At 35.1% G+C, this 14528-nt stretch overlaps 1 protein-coding gene across 3 annotated transcripts in view; it reads left to right on the top strand.

Annotated features, from left to right (window-relative positions):
- Positions 1-14528, top strand: part of LOC106627507 (serine-rich adhesin for platelets) — a 135937-nt gene that overhangs the window by 113686 nt on the left and 7723 nt on the right. The gene's annotated exons all lie outside the window — the stretch shown is intronic.

Raw genomic sequence — 14528 nt, 5'->3', positions numbered from 1 at the left:
TAAGTCATGGTATTTTGGTGGAAGTTTATGGTGAACATGTTCTAGCTGACCCAACATGTCAAAAGTGGTTTGCACGATACATAAATGGTGCTTTTGGCTTGGAAGACATAGTAGAATGCCCTGGACAGCTAAAAAAGTTTTAGATGAGGAACTAAAAATATTACTCAGGGAAGATTATCGCTAATCTTTGTTTGTTACTCAAGCAGCCATTTCCAAATGTTTCAAAACTGCCGGATACATTCAGAGGCAATAAAATTGGGTGAATGGAATACAGAAGATGTTGAAAGACGATTTTCATGACAGGAACACTGCTTGTACGCTACAAAAAAGAAATAGTTTTTGCAGCGGGTTGTGAACCCTAAACGCAAAAAATCCTATGTGAGACCTAGCCGGCCTGCCAAGTCAACGGCAAAGCCGAATTTCAATGGCGCTATGGTAATGCTCTGTATTTGGTAGGTTCACAAGGGCGGATTATATTATGAGCTTTTAAAATCGGGTAAAACTATTCATCGCGAAAGCTACCGACAATAACTCATTAAATTAAAGTGAGCGTTTGCTAAAAAAGGCACGGAATTTGCGACTAGACACAAGGCAATAAATTTTCATCATGACAACGCTTGGCTTCATGTTGCAAGACCGATTAAAAACTATTTAGATTTGGATTTCAAATGCGCAATACTTTTATAAATACTGGTTACTAACTTACTTCATTTTTTCTTAAATAAGCATTCAAATTGAAAAAAAGGCACGAATATAGTTGTCGACTCAACATATTGTGCAATCAACTTACTTTCCCTGTTCATTGTTAATGGCCTTATATATTCAAACAAGTATATATTACCAGTAGTAATGTAGACTGAGTGTGTGCCCACAGAATCGTGAGTTCGAATCCCATGCGATACAATATTCGATTTTTTTTCATATAATCAAGATAAATTTGCAAATGTGTACTGAAGTGAGCTCCTTTTTTTAATTCAACGATCTTAAGTTTGAAAAAAAACTCCAAAAATTAATTTAAGCGCTCCTTCACATACATTGGCTCGCTGCCGTGTATTTTCCATAGTTACCCACATTACTTAAATACTTGTAGTAATAGACAAGCAACCAGTGTCTAGACCAATTTATTTAATCTGCTGCTCTAACTTTGCAAGTTTCGTGCCATTCCCACCAACTATGCTTTATCAGCGTACACGGGATAATGTCACAATAAATTTAAATAAAATTTTCATGAGGGAGTCGCTGGGGCGTATACGCAACTTTGGCAGTTCTATCGCTATTGCCGGTTTGTGGCTCACTGCCTGCAGGGAATTGTTGTCAAAAACAAAAAGAGAAGGAAAATACAAAAACACTAAATAAATTTAAAAAAAGTCGAGAGCAAGTAGTAAGCGAGAGACGAACAAAGATAATCCGGCGAAAGCAGAAGCAATAAAAATAATCTAAATAAATGGAAATGGAAAAGAAGCGAATTTATGTTCATCGCACTATTTTGCTTGAGCGCATTGAGGCGTTATACTGATATCTGGCATTAGCGTTGTTTGTAACGGTTCGGATTTTCATAATGCGAAGATTAAGCATTGTTACAGCCAGCGAAATGGCAGCTTTAATGCTGAAAAAATACAGAATATATAAACAACTGTGTGTTTGCGCCGAATGGTGGGCATTAAATGAAGTAAATAAGAGGTTTTGATTGTTTGCGCTTTTACATTAAATATATTCCATTTCTAATAATAGCACTTCCTTTCATAGTAAAACGATTGTGCAATCTTTGCGAGGCGATTGATTTTTATGGTTGTTGGTTCAAGTACAGCATTTAGCGCTGCCAATTTGAAAGTTTAGTTAAAATAATCTTTTACTGTTATCAAATTACATAGCTTAAATAAGGTGTTGCCAAATAAAATTTTCGTTGACTATGCTAAAGAAACTGCTGATCACATTGGAATCAATTCCGCGAAAATTTACCTGATCTTTAGATATTCAAATATTCGAGAGAAATTAGATAAATAACGCAGCTCTTATTTAATGAAAAACAGTATTTTCCCGCCAACATCTAAATATGATTAAGATGTTAAAAATGAAATTCCTTTGTTTTTTTTTGCCGCAAATTTTTGACCGTGATCTAGCTTATAGGGATGGGTTTGCTCACTCCGGACAACTGTGATACCACAGCGCCTACCAATAGGGATGACGTGATTTTGACAGCTCGTGGCGGCCATGTTTTGTTACGGATTTGTGTCAACCTTTGACAGTGTGTTCAGTATGGCACGTTTACTTTGGTATAATGCTTGGAAATTGTCTAAGAAATTACGCAAATTTACGTTCTCCGGAAAATCCTAAAATCTAAAAAATCATCTTCGCTGATGAGGCCCATTGGCTGGATTAATGACTTCGTCAACAAACAAAATTGTTGCTCCTCGTGTGGTTTAACCAACGCAATTGCGTCCCAAAATATATTATGGTATGGAGACATCATTGAGCAGTATTTCTTTCGAAATGTGGCAGGAAGTGCCATTAGCACAAATAGCGAGCGTTTACCGACTTTTTTTTCCGGAATTTGATGAAATCGACGCGGACGATCTCTATTTTCAACAAGCCGGTACGCCGCCTCAAGGTTCACGTAGAAATATGGACACATTGCGTACAAAGTTTGGCGGCTCGTTCATTTCCTTAATGGCCCAGTCAAATGTCCGCCAAGATCATGCGATTAACGCCTCTAGATTATTTTCTGTGGGGGTATGTTAATTCAAAGGTTTATGCCAACCAACTAGCAATGCTCAACAATAACGTTCAGCACGCTATAGTCTAAATTCCAGACGAAATGCTGCTTCGGGTTCTCGAAAATCGGGCGTAAATGGGCGGAGCTATGCAAACGGAGCCGTGACAGCCATTTCGCTTTCATTTTGTTCAAATCATCAATGTGATACAATTATCTGCATAACAATAGAATAACAGGGCTCTTTTTGACCAAATTTGTGTGTTTTATTTCATTTTATCATCACGTCGTTTTTGTTGGTCTACACCAGGAGAATATGCGCCGAAGAAGGCGAAGTCTGATCTATCGACCCGAAAGGTGATCAATACTCGACTACGTGGCAAATGGCCACACAGTCATCGGGCTCTATTACGGCGAATTATCGGACCGATTCGGTATCGAATTGCCGAAAACATAGCCTTAATTGGTGTAGAAAGAAGTGCTCTTCTACCATGATAAGTCACACCGACCTAAGCCGACACTACCGTCCACGAACTGCTCTCCGATCCACCGTATTCTACAGAGTTTGCCAAGCTCGACTAATTTTTCTTTTCAAACTTGAAAACTTTTGAGACGGGTTAAGGAAGTTGGAGTATGTCTGGATCAAATGTATCGAGCTAAAATGAGTAAAAGCTGAGGCATAAACTGCCATTTCCGCAAAATTTTTTTGCTGGGCCTTCGTGCTATTGAAGTTTCCTAGATTGCTAAGAATGGTGTCTAAATAACATCTGCGGATTTGATTAAAACAAATACACGTAGTGATATGTAAATGAGTATTCTAACTCATCTGATCATTATTTCCATGAAACTTACACCACTTTTCTATGCACTTGGCCAATTAACAAAATATTGAGGACCTATCTGTGGCTTGATAAAATATAAAGCTTCAGAACACACAGAGCGCTTTTCACTACACGTGTGGTGATAAAAATTATGTTAACATTAACAGATGATTTTAGCTTATTTTTTGCTGCCAAAGATTTTAAAGCAAGCTCTTATAGTTTTTTGGATATTATATTATGTTCATCATTTTATCAACCAGACGACGAAACATTTCACGCGTTAAACAAAAATTTTACATAACCGTACTCGATGAAAACGAATCACTAACATCATGTCAAATTCTTAAGTTACGCGGTCGATCCTTATATCAGGAATTTTCCATTTTAATATGCTTTCGGGTATTTTTCTGAATTGTTATTAGGACGCTTAAATTTGCCGTAATGCTAGCCAGGCTGCCCCGTAGTTACCCACAAATACTATGCAAATGACATAAATTTATGTATATTCCTCTATACCTGTCTACAGTTGTCATCGTTAACCTTATGTCCGTTTGAGTGTTCGCAATAATTGTCCACAATGAGCTGATAATTTGTTGTATATAAATGTCCTCCGGGGTCGATGCTGTGTTGTAATGTATACGTCACTGCTATGCTTACCAGCATTACCATTACTCCCACAAATACATGCACCCACATACAATACATAGTATTATTCTATGACTACAAAATTAAAATTTCGTTTCGCTCTACTGTCCGATGCTTCCGGTGCTGGCGGCGAGGATCTCTATGTGGACACCACTTTTAATTGGCGGTTTGTTGAGAACGTGTCGACATTTTGTGCTTGACTTATGCAAGTTTCAAGTGGGATTAAACCAATTAAGTAATTATTGCTTCATAAATATTAAATGAACTCAATTACAAAAACACAAACAACAATAGCAATATTTAAATAAACATTTGTAAGCAAATGTAATGCCGACAACAATTGTCTTCCGTTTGTTTCCTTCCGTTGGACGTTGTCGAGTGTATTTGTTATGCAAATATTTTTAGAATTTCCGCCAGATTAGCAATTCATAAATGTAGATAAATTAAAAGTAAGTTGTGGATTAGTAAGTGGTTGGAATAAATTGCGGTGAGAGATTAGATGGGGACAAAAAAGTATTATTAAGAAAATAAACTTTTCTTCTGATACTTAATTGACTCTTTGTTTTTAGTGTGTTCTGGATTAGTGGTGCTCTTTTTTACTTCAAGTCGAATTACTAAGAAAAAATTCTTTTATGAATATTTTTATCTTGATTTTGATTATTCAGTTTGTATGGCAGCTATATGCTATAGTGGTCCGATCTGAACAATTTCCTCGGAGAATGTATTATTACCGTGAAGAATAATATATGCCAGATTTCATGAAAATATTTTTTTAAAAAATAAAATTTTTCCTTACACGGGCTGGATTTTGGTAGAACACTAATTATGGCGGCTATATGCTGTAGTGGTCTGATAACGGTCGATCCGACAAATGAGCAGCTGCTTTGAGAGAAAAGGACGTAGGGAAAATCTCAGATTGATATCTCATAAACAAAGGGACCAGTTTGGGTATGTATTATACGTACAGACCGACATGACTAAATCGACTCAGCTCGTCACACTGATCAGCTATATATATGTACATATATTATATTTCATAGGTCTCCAACGTTTCCTTTTGGCTGCTACAAACTTCGTGGCAAATTTAATATTCCATGTTCAGGGCAAAAGTCCGTCTATGCAATATATGACTTAGTTAAAACTAGTAAATTGGAACCCACTTTTCGTAAATGGTAATTCAGAAACCAAATTATGTGTGTATTTCCGCCTACTTTCACATGAGTTACTAAACTTCGCAAACTACTCGACTTTGAGGTTTGAAAATTAACTACTTCGGCCCATAACCAAACCTACTCCCCCATAGACGTCATTTTGAGTCCTATCAATTTATTTCGCTTGAAAATATAAACTCGTACATAACTAATAACCTAATATATATGTAAGTTCCGACTACATGGATTGGTGTAACAGGGTTCAAAACCACAAATTATTTATATTGGTCCATACTTTTCTCGAGCTCTAATACGATATCTTAACGCCAGTTAGCGCAAGTAGAAGATAGCATTAGTCTTTTAGGGCTCCCTTTAAAATATACCAAACGTACTTTCCTTCCCCTTCGCTTGAATCGCTCGACTAAAGATTTTTCGGTGTGATAAAATCAAGCTGGGGAAGGCCTTCAATACTATTGATGCCTAAGAGACTCTACAGTGTGTTATTCAAAGTTTAGGTGTCATATTTTGCGTTCCTGAAAGTTTTATAAATGATGAGCAAAACTGAAATTTTTTTAGATGCCCTGACAATTGTTTGAAATTAAGTTAAACGCATAACTGGCGGTGTCGGGTTTTGGAAAATCTCTCCGTCAGCATCGAAAAGCAATGTAACGATTTCCAGTGAGTGTACATAGAAATTGTGACAAAGGGAGATAATCCTTATTACCGGAAATTAAAAAACGAAATTCTTAGTTTTACTAAGACGAAACATATCCTACTCCAAAATTAATCTTTTCAGTGTTAAGGATTTCGAAAATAAAAGGTACTTTCGCAGTAATATATTTAGAATTTTTATTTTATTTTTTTTTCATTCTTGTTTTTCTTTTTTCTTTCTTTTAAACGCTTTCAATTCGCAAGCAGTTTTTTCACTCTTTCACAACTGTTCTTCTAAGAAGAAAGATATGTTATGTGTTCACTAAACCGGAAATTTTGAGGCATTATAAACCATAGCATATTTCTTTGCATAATGATTTATTTATATCAAAATTTGCTTGCGAATCAGTTATAAAAAAATTTGATATGCTTATTAAACCCAATCCAGCGTGTAATGACTCAGCTAAAAGTCCATCAAAAGTATCTGCTGAAGTATTTTTCATATTTAATTACACTCCATCGCTTTTATACAATTTATTCATCATAAAAAAGTTTTGCAGCGCGCATTAATGAGGCAGATATGCAAGTGATGGGCCGCCACTCTCGCCTGCTTACCCGTTTAATCATACTGCCAACTTTACCCTTAATTTTGCTACATTTCTTTCACAATGATTTTATTGTTTATTGTGTCATATTTTAATGATCTCATCGTGACGCATTCCCAAAAGTGACAACAAAGTTGGCTGGTGGCTTGATGGGTTGCTGAATTGCCCCACTACCTCGCATAAGTTTCCCCAGAGATTTGCATCATAAAAGCCATAAAAAATAAAATTCAGCCAACGGTACATTGAAGTGGAAGAAGGGTGATTATCCTACCTTGGGGATAGTGTGGTATCTATGCAATCAAAACGGATCTATCTGTATGCCACAAATGTGAAATATGAGCAGGCACTGGAATAATGACATAACAAAGAAAAAAGATACACAAAAATGTTGATAAATCAAGCGAAGTAAGGCGGGAATTTCAGCAGACGTATCAATAAATATCGTCTCAATGAAAATGCAACAATAACTATAAGTTATTTACGGGAATACTCGGTAAGAAGTCTAAATGGAAATGTCAACTTTTTTCTTCTTTACGAGTGTTTGTATATTCACAGTTATTTTAGAACTATGCCTTTAAGTCTTCAATGAATGCAAAATTGCCATGCACTTATGTAGGTCGGCATATAAATTTAAGCACAAAGTCCCAAGTGTTTAGAATGTTTGAAATAAGATATTCTATAATATCGCAACATCGGCAACAATAAGTCTATAACATTATTTCTGAGACGTGCGTAAAACTTTACTCTCAGATAATTCGAAACTTTTCAGAGTCACGTGGTGAAAATTTTGATATTAGGCTTCATAAATGTTATCCGGGCTCTTCGTTGCGCTGCGAAGGAACCAATTGTAACTAATGACTATTATTAAGGGGTACTAGTAATTTTTAAATATAATAAAACTCGAAAAATGGTCCAACATGAAGAGATTGCGTCATCAACACATTGCACCGTGTCACAAATCAATAAAATAAATTCATAATCGTCCATCAATGACTTCTTATAGTGCTCAGATCTCAAAAGAGTGGTTTCTAAAAAGAAATTTAGTGACAATGAAGGCCTATTTGGAATTAAAAGACTGGAAAGTGGTATCAAAAATTTGGAAGATCGTTAAAAATATTGAATTGCAATCGATGACAACTATTAAGTGTCATACAAGTATAATCGAATTTAAAAAAAAATATTTCGGCGCCGAACTGAATGATTTAATACCAACAACATTATCTTCTTGTTACTATCCAGCTTTAAACTCATATAATGCTAGATATATCTTCTTCTTCTAGATTGAATGCCAAACTGCTGGTCTGTTATTTCTCTGTGACAAAATATAAAGCTAAGATACAGGTGAAGTCTGATATTTCTGCTCTCGCCAGAAAATAGCATAACTAATTTTTTTTTCTCAAATTGGTACATCTGTCATGAGAACATATGTAAAGTTGCAAGTCATTCTGCAATTTAATTCAAAGCCATTTGAAGTTGACGTGTCAGAGTATTTTTTTAAATGAAAAAAATTTAATATCGCGCAGTGATTAGATTCTTTGGTTTGAAAGGTTTAAATGCAAAGGAAATTTAAGAATAATTATTAGAAGTGTAAAAAGAGTCCTCAGCTTCAAAACGCCGTTGAATTTTGGGCTGGTGAATTTAAACGTGGTCGTGCTAGGCTAGAAGACGATCCAAGCGAAGGACGACCAAAAACCGCAACCACACCAGAAATCATTGAGCAAGTTCATAATATTGTTAGAGAAAGAGAAGATCCAAGGTTGTCATCGAGGTCATCAAGACAATGCACCTGCTCACCACCGTATTTAACAGATTTGACTCCCAGCGACTACTAACTCTTCAGAAACCTGAAACAGCTCCTTCGGGGAAAGCGTTTTTCTTCGAATGAAGAAGCTATTACAGCCGAAGATGGGTATTTTGCAGAGCTGCCGGAAAATCATTATAGGGATGGCATAGAAATATTGGAGGATCATTGGAATAAGTGTATTGAAATATAAGGAGATTATATTGACTAAAAAAATATATTTCGTACCAAGAAACAGTATTTTTTCGTTTCGAGCGCAGAAACCTTTCAACCAATCTGTATTTGTACTGGACAATCGGAATGACTGAAACCAACGATCGAATATTTTTATACATCACTGCTCAATCTTATCGAACATTAATCGTTACCATCCCGTAATGGTGCTTAGAAATCTCATGAATCTTTCTTTCAAGCAATTTTTCACCCCAAAAATCGCTTAGTCGTTTACGCCTCTGCGCAGGATCGACGACAATATGGAAAGGCATACATATCAAGAGTAATTTTTCTGGGTCGAAAAAGACTTCAATTTAAAAACTGTAATTGTTTTCGAAATGTAAATCTTCCAAGATAGATGAAATTGTCAGCAACTTTGAAGTTATGGCTGTCAGAAAGTTATATAGCTGGTAATTCAGCATAATAATTCCATGATCTCCCTCTCCCCGAGTTCGAAACTTCAAAATTCTTATTTATCAGCTTTGGTGTCACTTTCATCTTAAGAGAATTATATTTATCTCAAGCTTGAACAAATAAAGAGATTTTAGGTCTAGGTCAGATGTCTATACTTATAACTAACTTTAGTTGCTCACACTAGCTGATGATATAACAGAAATTGCAGACTGTTAAATATAATTTAGAGCTTTGATTAATTCTACTTTATCCATGGATTATACATCACATATTCGATTAAAAAGCTGTCAAAGCTAAGTACTTCTTATTATTGCATATTTAACTTTAGTTACGTGAGCAGGTTTCATAATATGACAATATTGCATGCAGCTAAATGACCAACCAAATTGGGGTTAGACCCAAATCCACTATTCATGCCATGAGCATATTCAAATTCAAGTATGATGTGATCATTTGTATGCCTAGCTGAACCTTAATTTTGTACAATTATCACAAAACAAAAATGTCGCACGTGTTTGCAAGCATTCTCATACAATTGTGCAATCAATTGGAAGTGAACTGATAAAACTTGATTAGACATAGTCAAGTGTACTACAAACTGAACACGTCACACATGATAGAAGAGTCCTCAGTGATGTACGAGTATTTCCTCTGCTTCAACGAATGTACAAACGCATTGTAACGGTATGTCGATAAACTTTCATAGAAAATGTGAGTTGAATACTGATTGCAAACAAAGAATGCTTGCATTTAGGTAATCAGATAAATTCTAATTTCATGCTGATATGAACTTTCAATGACATTTTTGCTCTTGATTTTCGTGCATCAATTCAAATGGAAATGAACATCAGCAACAACAAAGGCAAACCCATTAATATATACGATATTTCCAAATTTTCGCATCTTTAGCAGCTAGGCGCTCAATTCAAGTAAAAAACAAGTAAGGAAGGGTAAACTTCGGGTGTAACCGTCTTACAACTTGCAAGAATCAAAGCCCGGGAAATTCCTTCACGTGCCGGCAAAACTTTATGTTACAAAATGTTGCGAAAGAATTAAAAATCTAGGTATAAACCAATTCCATTTTAATTCAACGCTAAACCACATACTTTTTAATTTAATTTCATTAAAGTATCACACATTTTGACCGCCCTGAACGGTTAAAAGACAAGTGGAAAGACGAAAATCATTTTATAGGATATATTGGAGATAGAGAAAAGGGCTGTTAGCTGTTAGCGTTAATTTTGACATTGCTTAGGTATACTCGAGATCATATTTTGAAGCAATTTTAGACATAAATGACATTCACTGATCGACATATTCGACATAAAACTTGTTAGAATAACGAAAAACAATATAAGTAGTATATAGAAGTTGGGGGTAGTATTGACCCGATTTTATCAAATGCCAATATCACATACTATTAACATGCCACAGACTAACAAAATGTTTCCAGGATTTGATTAAGGTACCTCACATACCATAACCAATCATATGGAATAAAGTCAGCCGGCTTCGAAAGTCCTGATATTAGTAATATGGAGGCTAGGTCAAGTTTCCGCTCAATCCATTTTAGGCACAAAGATACCTGTTATAAGCAAAACACGCTCTCTCATTTTCATTGAGATAACTCACATATTGACCGATATATGCGGTATAAAGTCACCCGGATGTTCAAAAATCTTTATATTCCATATAAGGGAAGTATTGAGCCGATTCAACCCATTTTTGATGAACAGACATACTATTATCAGAAAAGAATCCTCTCTGAATTTCAATTATACAAGTATATCTCACACATTGACCGATATTTTCGGTATAGAGTCAACTATAGGTACTGGTGTCCACATTTGCGGTACCTAGGGGTTTGAACAGTTTTGGTTCGATTCGGACAATTTTTAGTCATAAAAGGTCACACTTTAAAGGCATTATTGCTTGATTTCCGTACTGGAAATTAAAAGAATCAGATGGAATTTAAAATTGTGTTTTATGGGAAGTAGGCATGGTTGTAGTCCGATTTCCCCCATTTTCGCACTGTAACATAAGAATGTCAAAAGAATATTATAACTTAATTTGCTTGAAAACGGTCGAGCAGGTCTCGAGATATGCGATTTCAACGAAAAGTGGGCGGTGTCCTGGCTCGCGGCTCCTTTGCGTAATTTTTAACAGTACCGTTATATGGGAATGGGCGGGGCTATAATCATATTTCATATATTTTTCAGTGTCGGTAGAGGTGCTTAAGGGATTTGTCCTGTGCGAATTTGGTTATTTTAACTTGAATGGTTTGGGAGGAAAATACATTAAATCTTTTAGAGGGCAGGGCCACGCACATTTTTTCAACATTTTCAGTACACAGCTGCTTCTGGCTACTGCGATCGCCTGTGCCAAATTACAGTTTTGTATCTTAATTTACGGCTTGGTTATGGTTTATAGGTTTTCGTTCAATGGCGTTTTGTGGTCGTGGCAGTGATCCGATTACGCCCATCTACGAACTTATCCTTACCTTTTTGCCATAGAACACGTGTACCAAGTTTTATAAAGATATCTCAATTTTAACTCAAATTACAGATTGCACAGACGGACGGACGGACAGACAGTCACCCAGATTTTAACTCGTCTCTTCATCCTGATCATTTATATATACATAACCCTATATGTAACTCGATTAGTTTTAGGTGATACAAACAACGGGTAAGGTAAGAAAACTAAAACTAAGAGTATAAAAAGTAGGAAGAATATTCAAAGCTCAAAATTAATAAAAGTGTAAAAGTAAAAAGTATTGAATTAAATACAATTTATTTAATAATTACCAATATTATAATTACTTTGCCTTGAGCATTACGCAAAATTCAAAAATTAAGCGCTTGGCCGGATCAACACCTTCATTTTTGAAGAAATGTCAACCAATGCTTCATTTTGGCAATAAAACACACCAAACCGTTACTTTTTGAGGATGTAACGGTATCGCAACAATGACTTGTGGATTAGTATCATTCCAAACGCAACAATTTTATTTATTACAGTACCCATTCAATCAAAACTGAACTTTATCTCTGAACAAAATATTCGAATTTTCGACGTCTTACAAAGGGTTAAGCCATTCTAGAGCCCTTAGGGTAAGGCAAAAATCGTACAAATCCTATACTGTTCTACCCTCTTTAATTCAAAACCTAATAATAAATTACCAATTTATTTGAAAAATGTATATAAAAATATATGGTATAAAATTGTTGGCTGAAAAATTGGCATTTTCTGAAACTAATCAAAAACCAAAAGGTATTTACCGTTAGCAACTGTTAAATTGGTAAACATGTACTGCTACAGTGTCAAAGTAGTACTATTATCTTTAATTGTTTACTATCCTATGACAAACACATTGATTCTTATATACACTTGACCCACCTAATCTACTTTACAAGAACGCCATTAACGTTAACTGCTGGGTTATGCTACGTGAGCCATACTATTTATACATGTGGCTGTGTACTGCTTTGAATATGTCCTCATATATATACATAGATATGTACTAGTATATACATAGATATGTACTAGTATATACTAGTATATCACATCTGTATGCATGACTAACGCATAACAATGGCAACAGTAGCAATCATCTCGGACCAAGTGATTTACCTTCAAAAACTTCGTATGGGAAAGAATTTTACTCTTCTACTTGATTTTTGGGCTGCATTTAGGTTTGAAGACTAGAATGCATGTATTCGAATGTATAACCTAAATTTTTTTATGCATTTTTTGCACATGTAAAGGCTTTACGTACATATATGTGTCTTTGTTACGTTCCTTCTATTTTCCTTTCGTTTGTTGAAAATAAAATTTATGTTTATGTTTTTGAATACTCTGACTGAAATTTTGCATACAGTTGTGTTTTATCGCAGCTCTGATATCATCGCCTCGAGAATGATTATAAAATTTTTGTGTTAGAGATAGTCTATTTTCTTCATTTTTCAGTCCAAAAAAAAAAAGATACAAACAAGATTGGTAATACATTGCGTTATAAACGAGCCTTCGTCTACTTTCGATCATGACGTCATATAGTTATATATTATTCTGTCAAACGCATTCAAAATGAATTTATGGAACGAAGCTGTCAGAATTTCTAGTGCTATCATTCTTGTTTCCGCCCGCAAAACATCTTTATATAGTTCAATTTAGCTGGAAGAGCCAAAACCAAAAAATAGACACTTTATGCCTTATTTCTAAAAGTCGCACAAAGTCCTTTGAATACTGAATCTAAGATTTGTCTATTGAACTGTCAAGTTTTTTAATCGAAAGAGCTGTAACTGTCAAAGTAAGTCATGACAAAGAAACATTATACATATATATTCTAAGGGTATAAGACAAATTTCTAACTTAAAAGGCAAATTCTTTTTGTAGAAATTTTTCGAACCTCTTCTATATAAGCAAACTTGTTTCAAATATTTCGAGCTATATCACATTTCAAATTATTTTGCTCTCTTTCATTTTCATTCTTGTGTAACTCACTTATTTTGGTAGTAAAATTTTCAGAGCAATAATACTACTTAAGCAGCTTTTCAACACATATCAGCATTAACATAAAAGCCGATAAAATCAAAATGTCAAATGTGACAAAACACTTTCATACGAATACACTCTCGAATAGTCGACAATTATGAGCAAAATGAAATGGAATTGAACCCTTTGTGCGTAATAGTGCAAAATCGTATCTCATGAGCCTAAGCTATCGTATTTACAATTCAAAATACCGAACGTGTTGATGTCCTCTTGTTTCGCTCACAACGTACACGTACGAACGAGTTAATCGGATTTTACATGCCCCTTAGGGTTATTGAATATGCCTAAGTTTCGTTACTGCTATAGTCAAGTCTGTTGGCTTTAATTGCAATCCGACTTAAATGTGAGGCTAACTTTCGGTGAATTGTGTTGACCTTTCTCATGTATTTGATATACAATGACTTGTGGAAAATAGGCATCTCACAACAAGGTTAAGGAAAGTCTACGATAGTAAAGCGTGCTTTTTTAGACGTGTGGTTTGAGTGATGAGACAATACTTTTTTCGGAGTTGATCTTTTTGACAGCTGTTACTTGATTTATATACTCAGTTTGGTTTGCCATCTCATAATGAGCTTACTTCGCAACAACACGCTAGCAAATCGTGCAAATTTATTACTAAAACGAGATGTCCACCGATACCGATTTTCGATGAGCGATGAAGCTCACTTTAGATTGAATGGGTACGTTAATAAACAAAATTTTTGCATTTTGAGTAATAATAATATACAAGCCATTATTGAGACGCCGTTACATCCTGAAAAAGTCATTGTTTTGTGGGCTCTATAGGCAGAGGGAATCACTAGTCTATATTTCTTCAAAAATGAAGCCGACCATAATGTAACAGTTGATGGGGTCGTATATACTTCGCCAATTTTCAGTTCTGATAATTCTGAAGAGCATGAATACCGATCAAACAAAATTTTTATGTTTGGGGAACAGAAAATCCATTCGAGGTTCAAGAAA

The sequence above is a fragment of the Bactrocera oleae genome, chromosome 3 (assembly GCF_042242935.1).
Source record: "Bactrocera oleae isolate idBacOlea1 chromosome 3, idBacOlea1, whole genome shotgun sequence".
Taxonomy (NCBI): Eukaryota; Metazoa; Arthropoda; class Insecta; order Diptera; family Tephritidae; genus Bactrocera; species Bactrocera oleae.
This window is presented reverse-complemented; position numbering and strand designations above follow the sequence as displayed.